This window comes from Oryzias latipes, chromosome 4 (assembly GCF_053564925.1).
Source record: "Oryzias latipes strain Hd-rR chromosome 4, Olatipes_Hd-rR_3.1".
Lineage (NCBI taxonomy): Eukaryota > Metazoa > Chordata > Actinopteri > Beloniformes > Adrianichthyidae > Oryzias > Oryzias latipes.
This window is the reverse complement of record NC_136240.1, coordinates 14,565,283-14,582,576: the sequence shown is the minus strand read 5'-3', so window position 1 is coordinate 14,582,576 and position 17,294 is coordinate 14,565,283. Positions and strand designations below refer to the sequence as shown.

The 17,294-nt window shown below is 37.4% G+C and overlaps 1 long non-coding RNA gene across 1 annotated transcript; it reads right to left on the bottom strand.

Annotated features, from left to right (window-relative positions):
* Nucleotides 1–552: 552 nt before the first annotated feature.
* Nucleotides 553–12,091, bottom strand: LOC144992028 (uncharacterized). Its single transcript, XR_013655757.1, has 3 exons — nucleotides 12,004–12,091; nucleotides 911–1,025; nucleotides 553–815 (listed from the first exon to the last, which is right to left on the bottom strand). It is a non-coding gene; the product is annotated as an uncharacterized LOC144992028 (long non-coding RNA).
* Nucleotides 12,092–17,294: the final 5,203 nt, after the last annotated feature.

The following is a 17,294-nucleotide window of genomic DNA, read 5'->3' as shown; positions in this document are numbered from 1 at the left end:
GCTTAATAGCTGCTCTGAGACAAGCCCAAACACACAGTGCTCACATATAGCTCATTAACAAAGATCTGCATCAAGCCTAATTTAGCAAAGTGCACTATCAGAGTGTAAATGGTGTCCAATAAAGAACAATAAAAGCTTTCGATAGCGGCACAGTTAGAGCTGGCAATTACATCCCATTACAGTCTAGATCATTAGAGCCGTCATATTAACCACATGGAAAATGTGAAACAAAAACAAAAAAAGGAAAAAGAAAAATAACATCAATCCAGAAATCCCGTAGCCCATAAATGTAATTTTATTTTATAATTAGGATTTGTTTTAATTGGATAACAATACGTTTTAGCATTACAAACAAAAATTTTAGGGAAAAATGACTGTCATTATCCATTCTCCCTTTAATCCTGCTTCTCAGAATCCTGATTATTTTATTTTATTTTTTTTCTGCATATATTCCTAATTAGAACACTAATGATTTTTAAAAAGTTGATATGATAAACATCCACCCATCTTCTTCCACTCATCCAGGATGATGAACAATAAAAAAAAACAGTAAAATTCACATTTAACTTTATTTTCAAGATGGCGTGCCTCCAGTTAGAGCACCTGTGTTGTGGTGTACACATTGTCATCTTTATAATATTTAGATGATCGCACCTGAATGTAACATGCAGCCACCTTTAGTCTATTCGACGCTGCTCACAGACGCGCATCACCACACTTCATTTGTGTTTGCTTTCTCTCTTTCATACTCAGCTGCAAAAACAGTGTATGTCATCAGGGAGGCGGTTTTGCTTCGTTGACACATGAACAAAATCCTTGACAGGAGGAGAAAAAAAAGGGATTAGCGGCAGGTTTAAAAAGAGAGGAAAGAAAAATACAGACATGTTTGACAACAACAACACAAGTTCACCTCCTCACATGCATGCTCCAGTGGTCTCGTGCCATGTGATAAAAACCATCACACGGCCTGAAAGGCACCTCAAGGCGGAAGCAGGTAACTGTCAAGTCTCCTGACACACTGCTGTCTGTGAAAGTGAGAAGAGAAAAGCTCCACCATCGCTACAAACATAGTTTTTAAAAGGATCATCTTTTTCTGTTTATTTCTATACAACGCAAGGTCAATATTTAAAAGGAATTAGCCTTATATATGCAAATAGTCTTTAAACTGACACACTCTGGGAACACCAGTACAACTGTGATTATCCAGTATGAAGACATTTGCAGGAAAATAAAAAACATTTTGAGTCCACTCAAAACCTAATTGCATTACCTCTAAAAACATTACTTACAAACCCTGTAAAAGGGAGGGGATACAGCTTTTTTTCTATGTGTATTTGTACGTAAAATACTTTAAAAATCTATTGTAAAAAAAACCAACAGTTTTAAGAATCAATATATATCAATAAAAAATGTTAAAAAACTGGGACTTGTAAATATATTTTTTTCAGAAGGGTTAAACACTGCACAACAGCATTGAATCTGCTAACATTTTATAATGTTTTAGCTAGCATCACCTAAGTTTGACTTTAATTCTCAAGGCTTCTTTCTTTACCATCTAGAGGTAAGAACAACTATTTATTTATTTCATGTATGGTAGTAAATGTGAAAAAAAAGCATTAAATGTTTGGATGTCTTGGTCTTACAACATTAATTGCAATCAAATGACAAAAATATTAAGAATCCAAACTGGACCAGAAAAAGTCAATTTTAACAAAGCCATGCAACAATTATATCAAAACATGCCAATGTAGACCTAATTTGTCACTTTTTTTTCTCTGCTTTGGACTTTTTAGTTGTTTTTTTTTAAAATATAAAAGTAAAAAGAAGAATACGTACCTTTCTGTATTTTTTAAACTAATATGTTTTGATTTTGATACAGAAATATGTAAACATATTGTTATCTAAATGGAACCCACTTATCACATCTCCTTGGTTTGGGACAGAACAACAAAAAAAGGGAGCTTTTTTAACACATACAGCACAGACCACAGCATCCTGCTGAGACCTTTGGCTGTTTTTAACTGCCAGTCCTTGTCGAAAGATCACATTTTTCACTGTTAAGGTGCTGCCATGTGTAGTTGAGATAATGTGACCCTAGTTACTGCCTGAGCCGATTTTTCCTTAGGACATACACCCTCTCACTGGACTGCTGATTACTGCCAGACTTTATTTCCTTTGCCAGGGAGCACTCTGAGCATGCTCAGACAAATGCATGTGCACACACCCAAACTCACAAACTTGTTATACTTTGCCTCAAACACACACAAACAAACACACAATGTGCACATTGAATTACTTCACAAAACTGTGTGCCTGCACACAGAAGTACACACAGCTCACCTTGAACACAAAGACGACTGATCTTTCTGCCCAAGGATTTTGTAAAGACTGGAGGTGAACGGAAATGAATTAATGGTAGAATAATGGGTGCACTTATGGTCATATTTTTGCAGTATAAGAAATTGCAAGAATCCATGCACCCTAAATAGGATAATCCCACCAATTTTTTTTGTTTTTCTGTCTCTTCCTTTTGATTTGCCACGCCTTTGCCCTGTAACTTTCCTAATGCCTGTGTTTTAATCCCAGTGACCGGCTGCCTTCTTGTTGGAGTGTCAAAACAAGGTCATGTTTGTTAAGTCAAGTTCATTGCTGATGAGAAAGTATGATTTACTGCCCTTCCATACAATGACATTCCTTGTCCTTACCTAATGATGTTTTCCTCCTGCTCAGTCTTTCCTCCGTCTGGAAAGAAACTTCTGATTGAGAAAATTAGGTGCGAGTGTGACCACATGGGAAGCACCCTAGCCATGTTGGCAGAACTTCACCAGTACTTTGCTTTCCTTTTAATACGAGACAACAAATCCAACTGAATGCTTCCTTAATCACCCTTGCATATTTGTGTGTGTGTTATATAAATTACTGCCAACTGTAACGCCCAAATACTAAAACTCAACTCTGGCCCATTTCCTAATTCATGGGAATTTAACAATTTGCTGGATGTGTAACCTACAGACCAACGGATTACATTCCATACTTGCAATATTCTCAGTTAAAGTCCCTTTTCTAAAACCTTGACATTTTTACAGCAAACTCCAAACATTTAAACTTGAATGCTAATTGCAATGGCAAAACATTTAGGGTGCAGACATGGGGGTGCAATTTTCAAATAATCTCAATGATGCAGAAGTGAGGGGACTGCCAACTGTGATGAATGGCTTTTAGTGAGGACACCTAATGGGTTCATACACCTCTTAGGAGGAGTTTAGTCATCTAATTGCTGTTGAGAAGAAAGGCTAGTCCGATTAGATAGAGGGAAATTCATTACAATCTGAGGAAGCTCATCAGCAGTGAATATCCCAAAATGAAATGGTTTAAAAATGTATTTAGGAAATACATCTATAAAACCAAATGCAGATACATTTTAATTTAAATATGAATTGAACAGAATTGAGGGTAATCAAAATCCTCTGAATTAAATCACTGTCAAAGGGGTCAATATTGCAGTAGAATGTGTTGCATGTCAATGTCAAATACATTGCTTTTTCTTAATGGTAATGTTATTTTACCAAATAAATCAGCCTGTCCATTTGTCCATCGCAGCCAAAACAAGGATTTCTGGCTGTTTTGGACAGATTTACCTTTATATAAAAAAGACAGAAGGCTAGCAATGAATTATAAGATGTTAATTACACTCACATTTTGCCAATATGAGTCAGTAGAACTACTCTAGATAAAATAACTTTATTCTATCTAAAGATCCAGAAAACAATCCATTCCAAATAGACTGAAAATACATAAAATACACTAAAGTCAAAGTAAAAAGATGTTGAAGTTAAAGAATGACCTTAAGAAAGATTTATTTATTTATTTATTTTTTTACACTAAAAGTAGGACAATAATATAATTCTGTAAAAAACACACATAAAAGTCAAAAGTTTACACTACTAGTGTGGGAAACTTTTGTCCTCCTCCCACTTCTCCTTCCCTTTCATCAGTCTCTGCAATTTATTTCAAACTATTTCTTAACAAGTGGAAAATAATCCTGTACAGTAACCCCATGCTGTTTTTTCTGCAATACTTTTATTTTCTTGTCTCTCTGTGGTGACCAAATTGGATCATCAAAGAATGAAACAACATTTTTACACATTTTTTACACCTCTGTACTGTCTTAGAAAGGAAACTGCCTTCTATCACAGCAACATAGAAATAATTTTAAATGTGTCTGTGGTCTTGTGTTTTCTTTTCTTGCTTTAGGTCAAATAAAATTAAAGCATCTGCATTTGGTTATGAAACTCCAAAGATGGACAGTAAGGGTTTACACAGTTTTTTTTTTTTTTTTTTTTTTTTTATAATCTAGCCTGACTTGGAAGACTTTAAATGCTGTTTCATAGATGTCAGAATATAAGGAAAAAAAAACTAGATGTAAATATGATGTGCATGTCAAAACACTTTTATGTAGCTCAGCAATGTTGATTAGGGCCACAAGACATAAACAGGACAAGTGTGATTTACACCAACTTCCACTAACAACCTCTGTCAAAGTAAACAGTCAAGATGCAATGGCTCTGGGAAAAAACAAAACAGAAAAGTGACAGATGAATAAAAATTAGAAACTCCAAGTAAATACTCCATTTTTATTTAACTTTTTTAGTTTGCAACTATTTTTTTTGGTTTAATATTGTCAGGAATTCCAAGATAACTGCTTGTCAAGTTCAACTAAACAAGAAACTGAAGTTTGACACGCATCAGTCTGAAGTTTGGTTCTTTCCGCACATTTTCTGTGTGTCAATTTTCAACAGTGACTAGATGTACTAGATTGATCTTTTCCATCTTCTCCATTGTGTCCCAAACCCATTTAGTTTTTGGCCAATCACACAATAGTTGTCTTGATGATGCTGTAGACCATCGACTGAACAAAGAGTAGAAGATCAAAATGAATATTTCACATAGGTTTTGTGAGTTGCAAGGAGTAATATGGTCCACAATGTTGAACTACCGTTAAATAAAAATATTGCTTGGATAAGGGTGGTGAAGCGCTTATTAATAAGTAGAGTATTTTTTACTAGTGTGAGGGGACAGCATCACTCAAGATCTATAGCAGCTAATTAAGTCAAGATTCACTCAGTATAAGATTGCAAAAAATGGAGCTGTTGCAAACAGCACTGATTTCATCTTCCAAGTAGATCCTATCAGACATAAACCAGAAAATCTGACAAGTCAGGACGGAAACTTCAAAACCAGAGGTATAGTGATAATCCAAACCCTGAGGGAAGTTTTCATCTTCTAAAAATAATCAGTTTATTTATTTGATGTACATCTGAAAGTTGTTTTAGTTTTAGTTGCTTACAGTAACATCACCACATCTCTTGCTTTTGCATCGTACAAGCTGCCTACAGCCACCACTAAGCACCGGTCATGTTCAAAATGTTTAATCATCATTTAATCCTGCGACCACAGAAAGCAAGCTTTGTAACTGTTTCTGGTCATATTGTATTCAGCTTTAGTAACTCTCTCTAACTCTGCCTGATGCTTTGTATTACTTGTTACTACTTTGTCGTTGTTTTCAAAATGATTTTATTTTGTAAATTTGCGAAGCTTGAAATATTTCAAGTACTCATTAAAAATGTACATTATTTCTATTTTTTGCCATATGAAGCATCTTTATAGCAGTGGGAGACAGATAGTGAAATGACAAAGACAAAGACAAACCAAAATATCCATGGTCAGAGACAACTGTTTAGTGCAGAGATGTGAGAATAAGCAGGCCTCAGATCTTTTAGGAGTCTTCAGCTAGTGTGCCTATCGATGCTGAAACTCAAGCAGTGCAAAGTGGTGATAGGTCAAGCACAAGTTAATGTTTTTGTCCTGAGTGAACCAGTGGGGGAACATCTGGAGGTCACAGTCATACAGAGAGCATGGCTCTAAAGGTCAGCATGCTGCTTAGCCTCAATAGGGTTGCAGGATATGTTCTGCCTGTTCACCCCAGGGTGTTCTGTTCAGTGGAACCAGAGTCTGACGGGCCCAGACACATACGATAGTAGTTAGGGATGTGGCCTTTGAGATGTGGCACAAGGTTAAACAAAAATAGATCATGTTCTGGGTTTCTTGAATTGGACGAGTTCATGATGGAAGGTAAATAAGAAAAGGGCAACCAATGCATTCACGAGACCAGCTTTAGAAGATGATACAGTCTTAGACACAATAAGTGATACTTAAGGCATATTTACAAGTGGTATTCTTTTTATGACAATTTTGATGAGTTTAACCTAAAAAAATTCTCAAATTTCTTGAAGATTTTATTAAGATTTTATTATTTTATTTATTAAATGCCAGAGCATTTTAAAAAAGGCTCTGGCATTTAATAAAAAAGACATCCTTCAAGGCCAATACTGTTGTGCATACAGCGATGCTTAATTTAAACATAAATCTAAATGTGGTTTTGATAATAATGTGCTGGTCTTTATAGGCAAATTTGAATATTTTAGTATTGCTTTACAACATTTACTACATTTTTTTTAAATTAATCACTGGGTTAACAAATCATAAGCCTTTGTCTTAACTCTCAAGCAGAGTTCCGAGATCCCGAGAAGGATCATTTCATGAATTAATAAATGTTTTGTATAATGTACATGTCTTTGTATAGAACTGCCATAAACTCTCATTAACCCTTAGATGACCCCACCCTTACATTGACGTGTTATTCCTACCATGACAAAGGTGGATAAAGGTAGAAAGATTTCATGTAATCCATGGACACCAGTGAAGATCACAAACCATTGAAGAAAAACGATTCAGAGCACCGTCTAGTGGGTCTAGATGACCCAACTCCCAACGTTAAAGTGCCTAGGATAGCACAAGGGTTACAAAAGAAACCATTATGTTAAATTGTAGTATAGGTGATTATAAGTTTGACAACATGTCAGCAAAAATGTTAGTTTAAAGTTAAACTTAAGAAAATATTGCAAATAAAAAAAAGTCATGGGGGTTTTAAGATTGCTGGGCCATTTGGATGAAAATGACTTTGTGACACTGTCAGTTATTATCATAAAACCAGAGCTCTGGTATGTCATTAACTTGTTAGATTTTGCTATTGTGCACCTGGAAGAAAAAGCAGTATGTACTCCTTTAATCTTGTAGGTGCACGAAAATGGGCTTAATACAACGTTTAATACAATCCCATTGTTTGGCGACAACTGCCAAGATGGCTGCAACGATAAAACTCTTAACTGTATGTCAAATCAGCACTTTAGAAAACTTTTGGCAGACTTGACGGAGGGATTTCTCACATGTTTGAAGGTCTACGGTTCATATTCTTTATATAAATATAAAAAAAATGATGAATGGAAAGGGAATAATGGGTGATTAAAAAAGTAATAATTTGAGAATGACAGGATGAGAATAAATGATCTGCAGCTGCTGTACTTTTAAAATTTATTAAGATAGGCAACACAATATTGTTTCACTCACTTTTCCAAAAGACTTATATATTACACGAAGCTATTACCCACCTCTTTTCAACTCAAGCCCTCTTTGCCCTAAAGTGGAATAAAACACGATTAATGATTTCAATTACTCTGACCCAGCTTGCCGTTTACTGTGCCTGAAGTCTGTGCAGGAGAGCTGTGCAGCATAAAAGCTGATGGTGGAGGACATTTACGGAGGAGTGATTCAGTGAGGAGTTGGCGGTTTATGCTGGTTCATCTGAGGAAGGGAAAAAAGTTTGTCTTTGTATTGGGGATTTCCTTCGACTTGGCATGAAAAGCGTATTGTTGATTAATGATGCTGATGATGCTTTGAAATGAAGTTTTAGAATAAGCGCACGGTCTTAATTTAAACCAAGAATATAGGTAAACTAAATTAAACAGGCAAATACCACACATGCAAAAAAGAAACGTCTTGATATTTTAAATACCATTGAGATATGGTGGCTTCACTTGAAGTGAAATCCCATGTCACATTTTAATGCTGTGTGATTAAGTCAGATATAACATTTTCTTACACCTGAAGCTCTTAAAACCACAAGATAATCTGCATTTAAAATATAAAAACTCCCTAACTGAAAGTTCAAATTTGAGTTATGATCAAATAAATACCTGCTTTATGACTTAAAAAGGGTAGAGAACCATGTGGGATTGTGCAGAACAGGTAGAGGATTCATAGTGCAGGAGTGCAGGAACCAAGCAGATAGATCGCATTTCATAAAATGAACAAACGATAATACAAAAAGACAAAAGAGCAAGTTTACGTATGTAGTGAACAAAGACATGAAGGTAGCTGGTGTTAGAGCTGAGGATGTAGAAGACAGGGTTAGATGGAGGAAGACCTGTGGGGACCCCTGAAGGGAAGAGCTGAAAGAAGAAAAAGAAGAAAAAGATGACAACCAGTTGCACTGATTAAAACAGAAAGCAGGTGGGATTCAACACAAAGGATGGACCACAGCAGAGCAGAAAATTGAGCAACAAGCTAAACAGAATCATGAAAAAATTCAGTTTGAAACCAAACAAAAGTCAGCTGATTTAATGAAATCATCTGCTTGAAATTTCAGTGTTTGCTGGCTTAATCTTTTGCCACTACATTACTGAAGCATTGTTGCAGCTCATAAACACATTAGATGCCTTCAAAATTGAATGTTGCAGCTCAGTGTATGAGCTTATGGAATCACCAACTGAATACTAATGTGGATTTGCATTTCCAGGTGTGAAAGCAGCTTTCCAAATACCTACAGTTCTGAAGTATGGTATGGCAAGCCGCAAGTAGTTTTCTGACCACTTCAAATATTTGAGGTTTTTTTTTTTTTAATGCAGAAAAGCTTAAGTTAGGAAGAACAGATTCAGCATGGCTTTCAGGGATCCAGGTTTTATTTGGCAAAAAAACGTTAACTGTTTGAAAAGAAGATAATGTAATGGGCTAAAGAATGAACGTGATAAATGCTTTTAAAGTGTTTCTGCAGTCAAGAGTAGAGAGAAAGGAAGAGAAAATATTATTGTTGGCTTGAACTCAGAAACATCATAGATTTTTATTTCTATCCTATCATGCATCAAACAGGTACAGCTGCAGATAAACTGAAGTACCGTAGATCCACTATCCTGAGTCTGCTCTACAATTAAGAGCCTCTACATTCTCATTTTTTTAAGTGCCGCATGACATTTCTTAATAATAAAGTGCGTGCACAGCAGCACTGCTGGTTGAAAGCACAGTATATCTCTCTGAGCTGCTCTTCAAGCATTAAAAGTGATGATGAGTATGTCAACAAAAGCTGATTAATAATGCTGTGGATAAATATGTTAATAAACAACAAAAATTATTTGGTTCCACTGAACTGAATTTGATTTATCAATTAAATATAGTATATATTAGCTTGTGGGGGTGCTTTTGAGGGCATTTGCAAATTAGATATAATTTATCTCTACCATACTTCTCTGATCAGTGTGCAGGAAAAAAAGATCCAGCTGACATTGTTGTTGGAGCTATTTAATCATGTTGATGATGTCGTTGCTCAGTTTCCCTTTTGTTTTATTTTTTTTCAGACATGAAGGATGCTTGTCTTCACGCATCATTTATCACTTAAAAAAGTGAGATTTGGTATTTTAATATTCACAACTGAGTCGTTTTTAAGATGTGCCAAAAATAAAGACTTGCGTCTGAAAAACAGTCACACAACACAGTTGTCAACATCCTCATCCGTTCATTTTTTTCTCTTTTTACCAACAGCCTGCTCTTTTATTTGAACGGCTTCAAACTCTCTCTCTTTGTCTAAAAGAGACATTGGACATGATGACCAAAACAAAATAAGCAATTAAACTTAAAAAGGACAAATCCAAGCTCAAAAACCATGAAAATAGGAGGAAACTAAAAGAGCAAACTGAAAACTAGTCATTTGAAAACTGTAAACCTGCTGTGCAGTGACAGGAGGAAAAGAGAACATGACTAAAATTAATATGGTTAATGAAAATTTGGTCCAAAAAGATGTACTTACTTCTAGAAGCCTAGTACTAAAAGTCAGACGTGAATGACTTTTCAGTTTGTGATTGTTAGTAAGATCAACTTTTCTTAGTTATCTTAGACAACCATAGGTATTTTCAAACTTTTCTCAAACCTTCATAGAAAAATAAGTCCAGTATTATAGAAAGAAAAGAAAGATCTGCTCTCTATTGAAGATTTATGTCCATATGGTAAACTAAAGGCTTTCTATGCAGGTCTTGGCACGGAGGAGATTAATTGATTGACAAGGTCAATGGCCAGTCAGAACTCGTACAACCAGTGCGTTGTTAAAGAAGAAAAAAAAGCATGCAAACTTCCACAGAAAAAAATCAGCGAGATCACAAAGGTGAACCATATTATAGCAAGGAAAAACTGACACAATTAATTGACTTAATCGATTACTTGAATTAAATTCCTACGATCAAACCAGATTGATCTGTCTGAGTCAAGTTGTCCACAGAATTGTCTTATACCCTTAAAAAAACGTTTCAATGTGTAATAAATTGATTGTATCAATATTGGAAAATACCATTTGGATTGCGGCACACTACGTTAATTTTACTATAATGTAAAAATGACCAAGTGTCATCACAGCGGACAACAGAGGTGATGGCAGCAAAAAAAATGATCAGTCCATCACTATAGTCCAATGAGTGGAAACACTTTGAATTATGCAAAGATGTGACCATACAGGGCGGCAGAATGTTTTAATAATCTTCCGTTTGTATTATTTTAATGTGTAAAACAACAGTGGGCTGAACTTTATGAAACTAAAATGTTAATGGATTTACCATTTATATTTACTAGTTTGTTTTTTTCATATACATACATAGTCCTTGTATTTCACAAACAATAAAAGGAATCTGTTCAATACCCAGGTATTTATCTCTGAGTCACACTGGTTGAATATTTGGCTAAAGATGCACTGGATCGATTTTAGGCCAGTGAATCGGATGGGATCGGATAGTTCAAAATAAACCAATATTGACTATGCAACTTATCAGCAACCATGAATCATAATATAAATTGAGTTTTTGTTCAAATGAATCGTTACAGCACAAGCGGCAACCCTCAGTAAATAGGCAGTAACTTAAAATAAAGTGTACTGTAAATAATAAACCAAACAAGCAAATAGAAGATCTTTATTTTCTGCCCATGATGAAGAACTTTGACAATATGAATGAAATATTCAGCCTTTAACCTACAGTGAGTGCAGTGAGGTACGCTGAAACATCATGGGCTTCCTCTTAAAGGAAACACTAAGTACTGTTCCTAAACATCTTTACTTTGCCAACTCAAAAGATTTGGGGAGACAGCCCTATTATCATGTTCATACAATCCCAGCTACTTATTTGCCCCAGTATTAAAAAAAAGAGGGTGTCTTTTTTTTGCGGCACTTCAAAGAATTATGATAGCCTTTGAAGTCATGGTGCACCCATCCCTTTTGTGCAACAGATAGACAGCAATCCTGTTCTGATATAATTCTTCCTTTTAACCACTGTTGAGCAAACAAAAGGAAGAGGAAAAATAGAAATACCAAACTACATGTGTTAAGTGGATTCTTTCATCTGCAGTAATCTGTGTGTGCTGTTCAAACACCTATAGAACTTGGCTGCACGATCGTACAGTCTCAATGTCCTTTTAGTTGGTGATGAAAAGGTTTCCAGTCACTCCCTTATTTTTGCAAGTCTTTTTGTCACTTATCCACTGATTTGAATCTTAAGTCACAGTATGTTATATTAGGAAGAAGTGCAGACACTTTAAAGACTCACTTAAAAAAATGTTTTTGTGCTTTTAACATGTTTTTGTTACATTAATTAAATGATGGAGGAAATATGTAAAAAAAAAAGAAGATTCTTTCCGTGCTTTTGAGTTTTTCTGTCACGATGTGGGGTGGCACAAGAGCCGGTTGGACCCAGAAGCAGAAGCGGAGGCACGCGGATCAGGGACTAGAGGATTTAATTAACAAAAACCAAACACAAAGCGCTGCAGAGCAGGTTTTCAGAACAAAACAAAACTTACTTGACGTGGCGAGGAACATGAAACGAGAACGTGGCGAGGAACATGGAACTAGACAGCACGAACACCATAACAGAGGTAATGAACCAGCACAGGAGGAAGGCAGAGACAAGACTTAAATACAGACAGGGCAGACAAGACACAGGTGGACACGATCAGGGCTGATGGGGACCAAAGGAAGTAAAACTCAAGAAACAAGACAAGACAGGACCTTTCAAAATAAAACAGGAAACAGAAAACAAGACAGAACAAGAACTAAGACGAAAAACAAGACAACAAACTCAAAACCACGACAATTTCTTTGTTCAAAATAGCTTGTACTTGATTTGTACAAACTACAGTCGGCATGCAGCTCCCTGCTCTGCACCATTCAACTGTCTCCACTTGCAGAAAAAATAGATCCATGCAAGTCTTTGTTTTCCTCGTTTAAGCTGACATTTGGCTCAACACTGTACAACTGGATACCTCCAATTTTGCTTGCCATTTTTAATGTTAGCTTGGGTTTGTGGGGGGCTGTAAGCTAGCGGGATAGAGAGTGTAGACAAAGGCATGATGGGAATTGACCATAGGCTTACTCCCTGCTAACAGTCCCGCCCACAACTCGGAGGTGAATTTCTGATGAACTCCAGAAACAGTTTCCTTGAAAATGTCAGAGGATTTTTTGATTTTTGTTAAAACCGGCATAATCATTATTAAAAGACCCCTGAAAATATTTTACAATAGATCAAAATACAATTGGAGTGAGACTATGTGTGAAAAAACAAAAATGAAAAGAGAAAGCAACATTAGGGCAGAGATCTAATCCTCACATCCTTTCTAGGCATCTTTGTGACATTCCAGATTTAGTGGAAGACTGTCTGCGTTTGTACATGTCACTGTCCAGTCAAGCTTATGTTCTCTTTGGAATGGCAGACTAAAAAGTACCGTAACCTTTTTTTTTTATCTGCCATATACAGTGCCCCCCTTACACTCAGACACCTCCCTCCAGATAGAAGGAAAGGAATTCTGCTATCAGTCAGCCAGACTGGGGCCCAGATTGACACGGTCAACATGGAGTGACAGATGAAGTGAGGGAAGAGAGAGGGAGACAACAGGGGCGCTATTGGGAGGCTGCAAATGTCAGCACCATATCCATCATCCTTGCATATTAGTGAATGCAAGAACTATGAGGAATAATTGTTAATTAGCTGGGGCATGAACTTGCTTTGAAAGAAATCCCGAACATTCCAATGTCTTTTCACCCACTCTTCTGCTTTCATTATTTCCCCCAACTTGCCCACTGTCTTTATCTCTATATCTCTTGCTTTACATAAGTGGGGATAACTGTGGGCCGTCTTCGGCCAGCGGTCCTGTTTTATCACTTCAAAAGACAAAAGGACAAGAGAGAAGAGAGAGTAGAGGTTGAAAGGCCATTTAAAGTTCTGAGAATTTTGCTAAACAGGATTAGAATTAGTTGGAATGGAGTAAACAGTAGCATGCTGCATGAGGGGCCAGTGGGATAGCAGTTTGCTCAAAAAGGCAGGGTGGGGAAGACAATAGTTAGATTAGCCATCTGTGGGGCTTCTGGTGCCCAGCGTCATTAACCGGCTTAGGGCCCCACGGTAACACCAGACACCCTCCCTCCCCCATGCATTAAGTATCAAGCCTTGTGAGGTCTGTGTAAACGTGGCGATGGGGGAGATAGTTGTGACAAGGTTTCTGATGGTGCTGATAATTGCATGTACAAACACACACATATGCACACGCATACATGCATAAGCTCACTAATGTGCGTTTACTCACATCTGCCTGCACATTTAAGCCTTAGCCAGCATGCACATAGGTGGCACCCCCACCTCCCACCATCATCCCTGGACCTCCTCTGTCAGTTCAGGGGAATAGAATTTGACACTTGCTTTGTTTCGCTTTTGTGTCTCCTGAGTAGATTGGTGTCACTTTGCATATGAGTGGGACCTCATTCAACTATTTTTCATAAAGCACAGGGGACGGACACTGAAATGTAGATCTGCTCAGCTCACATGGGGTATTTCAGTTGGCTAGATTAGAGGATCATCCGTTTCCCACTAGAAGACCTCATTCTGTGCATTTTCTGCCATGACAACTTTGATCTCTTATTGTATTTCTTGACCACTTCTTTGTCTATTAACATACAAATATCTAAGATAAAGTAAAAATAAATAAACAGATAAAATAATTAAGAGTAACAACCACTGCTGGTGCTCCAATATTAATGTGTGAAACAATTTTATGTGATGTTTACTAGTAAGCTGACACAATCTTGGCATCATTGTAAATCATTGATGATTTACCAGGTTAAATCGCACCATGCAGTCTCATTAGGGCATACCTTCTGTCAAGTCTTAATGTTATAGCACTGACGTAAATATATAGCTCACGATGTGGGGTGGAACTGCATGTGGTGCACACAGACTGTGCAGCCGTTACAGTCATAACCCCATTTGTAAAACTTCATGGAAGTTTTTGACATCCTGTACAAACATGAAACTGTGAAGGGTCTCTTGCCTTTAAAAGTTGAATTAAAAGCAATGGGAAGTAAATGCAATTTCCATCAACTTTAATAATTATAATATTTAAGTTTTTTTTTTTTTTAGTTAGCCAGATCTTTAGTTGTAACCAATCATAATCATAGTCACCGCGGTTACATGTGCAAAATATCTTAAACGGGTCAATGGTTGGATTAAAATTCAACCGTGAACATGGGATCAGAAAAACTTTTTCCGATTTGAACGAACGTTCACATGATCACACTTTCAGTTGGAATAAATCATTTTGGCATGCGCAGTAGTGTTGAAAATACCAGAAGAGGAAATGAGTCCCGTTTTAAACAAAGTGACCTGCCATATACATTCATGCAGCAGCTCCGTAATATACGAGACGATCTTCTAAACGTGCTTTTACTACTGTTATGAATACTATGAAGCGCTTGTTCGCTCATCATTTTATTTTTAATCTGTGTAGTCAGTGCTTTTTTTGTGGAAGAACGGAGCTGGAGGAAGCCAGGGTTAGGAGTGGGCTAACACGCGCTAACAATATTAGCCTTGTTTGATCATGGACACAAAATCCATGTTGGAAATGCCGCAATCTGCATCTTGGCTGCACGTAAATATGTGGGAATAATATCAGTCTTTATTTAGTTGGGACTGGAAACACAAATCCACGTGATTGTTTGAACAGTTTCTAGGGACTGAGCGGCATTTCTGCTTTGAAAAGCTCACACACCGCCCAAAAGCCAGTGTGTGTGAGCTGGAAGTCCGAGCTCCGCTAACACAGAGCAGCGGGACGGATCGTAGTCCGAAATCTCCCACACATAACAAAACAACAAAACGCACACGTAACAAAGCATCCTCCCCTCCCCTCAAACACAAAGTTATAAGTCTGACTGCTCTGCTCAGAGACACAGTTCGCTCGGTCCACCGGCACCCGAGCCCGGACCGCGCAGGGTCCAGATGTCACGGGGCACGAAGCCCCCCCCCCCCCCCCCCCCCCCCCGCACCTCCCTCGTGAGGGGTGTAAGAGGGGGGAGAGCAGAAGAGCCAGCGGGGCGAGGGCTTCGCACCAGGCGTCCGCAGAGCAGACGGTTGGTCCTGTTTAACCTCCACAGTTTTCTCTGGAGCGAAACACCGTCTTTGCATGACGTTAAACCAGAGCAGTAGTGACACACGATTGGAATGAACCGTTTACATGAACACCAATCCGATCAACAATCGGCACAATCCACCTTTCTGATCGGTGAGAGTATCCCAAACGATGTGTTTACATGAAACATTTTTCTTCCGATCAGGCGTTCTTTCTCATTGCTTTTGTCCATGTAAACGCAGCTATTGTCTGACCTAGGATAAACTGTTACATTAAATGTTCGTGGCTGCTATACCTTTGTCTCTGTTTCATTGTCATCTCTTTTACTGATCCATATTGTCAGTGCTTCTTCATAAACTATTCTAAATGTAGAGAGAAATCTAGGAACACTAAAGAACTGGAAGAATAACTAGAAGGAATGTCGCATGTTGCATTGGGTGGCAAACATGTGTTTTATCCACTCAGATTTGACTAATTCATTCTTGCAGAAAAACAAAAAAGTGAAAAATGTGGAAAAATACCTGTGCATTAAAACTATACAAATTGAATGCTATAAGAAAGTCACAAATCAAGCCTGGCCTCACAATAAACATCCAGTTTACCTTGTGTGCTATGCTTCACTCACACTGTACGGCCCTTTGCTGCATTTATATGACACAATTGCTCAGTGATATATTAAAAAAAACAAACCTCTTCCAGCAAGCTATGATTAACTATCTGATTTATAGCTTGCAAATTTATGCTGCAGAGTCGTTTGCTTTGGATTGATTAGTACCATTGTCTCCATTAGCCCCTTGTGATGAAGTTGCGCAAACTCAAGTGGCACTTTGTGATGACGGCCATGTGCAAACGAGATCTCGATTAATGGCTCATAGAATTGTTCATTAGCACTCCACCTGCCAGAGCAGTGCTCGAAAAATGCAAATAGGTTGTTGTTTTTTTTGTTCCCTCCCCATCACCTTTGGAGTGTTTTGTGAAGTGCAACTCAGATATTTGTAACATTTGGGAATGAGAGCTGGATTAGAGTGGAGGTTTAGCTCAAACCAACTTGCACTGTGAAGTGCTTGTTATGAAGTCTTTGCATCTTTCTAGCAAGCACTTCATTAGATTGATATATTAATTTAATTTTACTAATAAATAATATTCAGCTTGATTTTAAAAACATCTTACCCTAAAGAATACATTTTTAATTTGCTATTAAAGCCCTGTCTCCATCAACTAAAACAGAAAACTGTTTTTACTTTATCAATGATTTTGTGCTATGTGTTATGAAATGTTTTTTTTTCTTGAAATAGCCACAATCTTCGTTTATATTGCCATTCAATTTGCTTCATTTGCTTGAATTTGCAGTTTGAAATTAGTCTAATTTTTAATGGTAAACTCATATATCAGCACAACACACAATCATAAACATGTTAAAAACTTGTATAAATCCCCAAAAACATACCTTTGGGGCCGAGACTATTTGCTGGATTTTTTTTTTTTCTAAATTAACAGTCATGGTGTTCCTTCAGGCTCTATTTGTGCTCATCTGGAAGTTGTGGAAACCAATCTGTGGGGGATTGCAGAGATTAGGAGTCATCCAAGATTAGGGCTCAGAGGGTGCAGGCGCTCATCCCTTCTACCCCTTTGGGTATTTACAAACTGCTTGGTTTGCCCACAGGTGGCTAATACGCCAGGAGCAGGCTCTCCTGCAC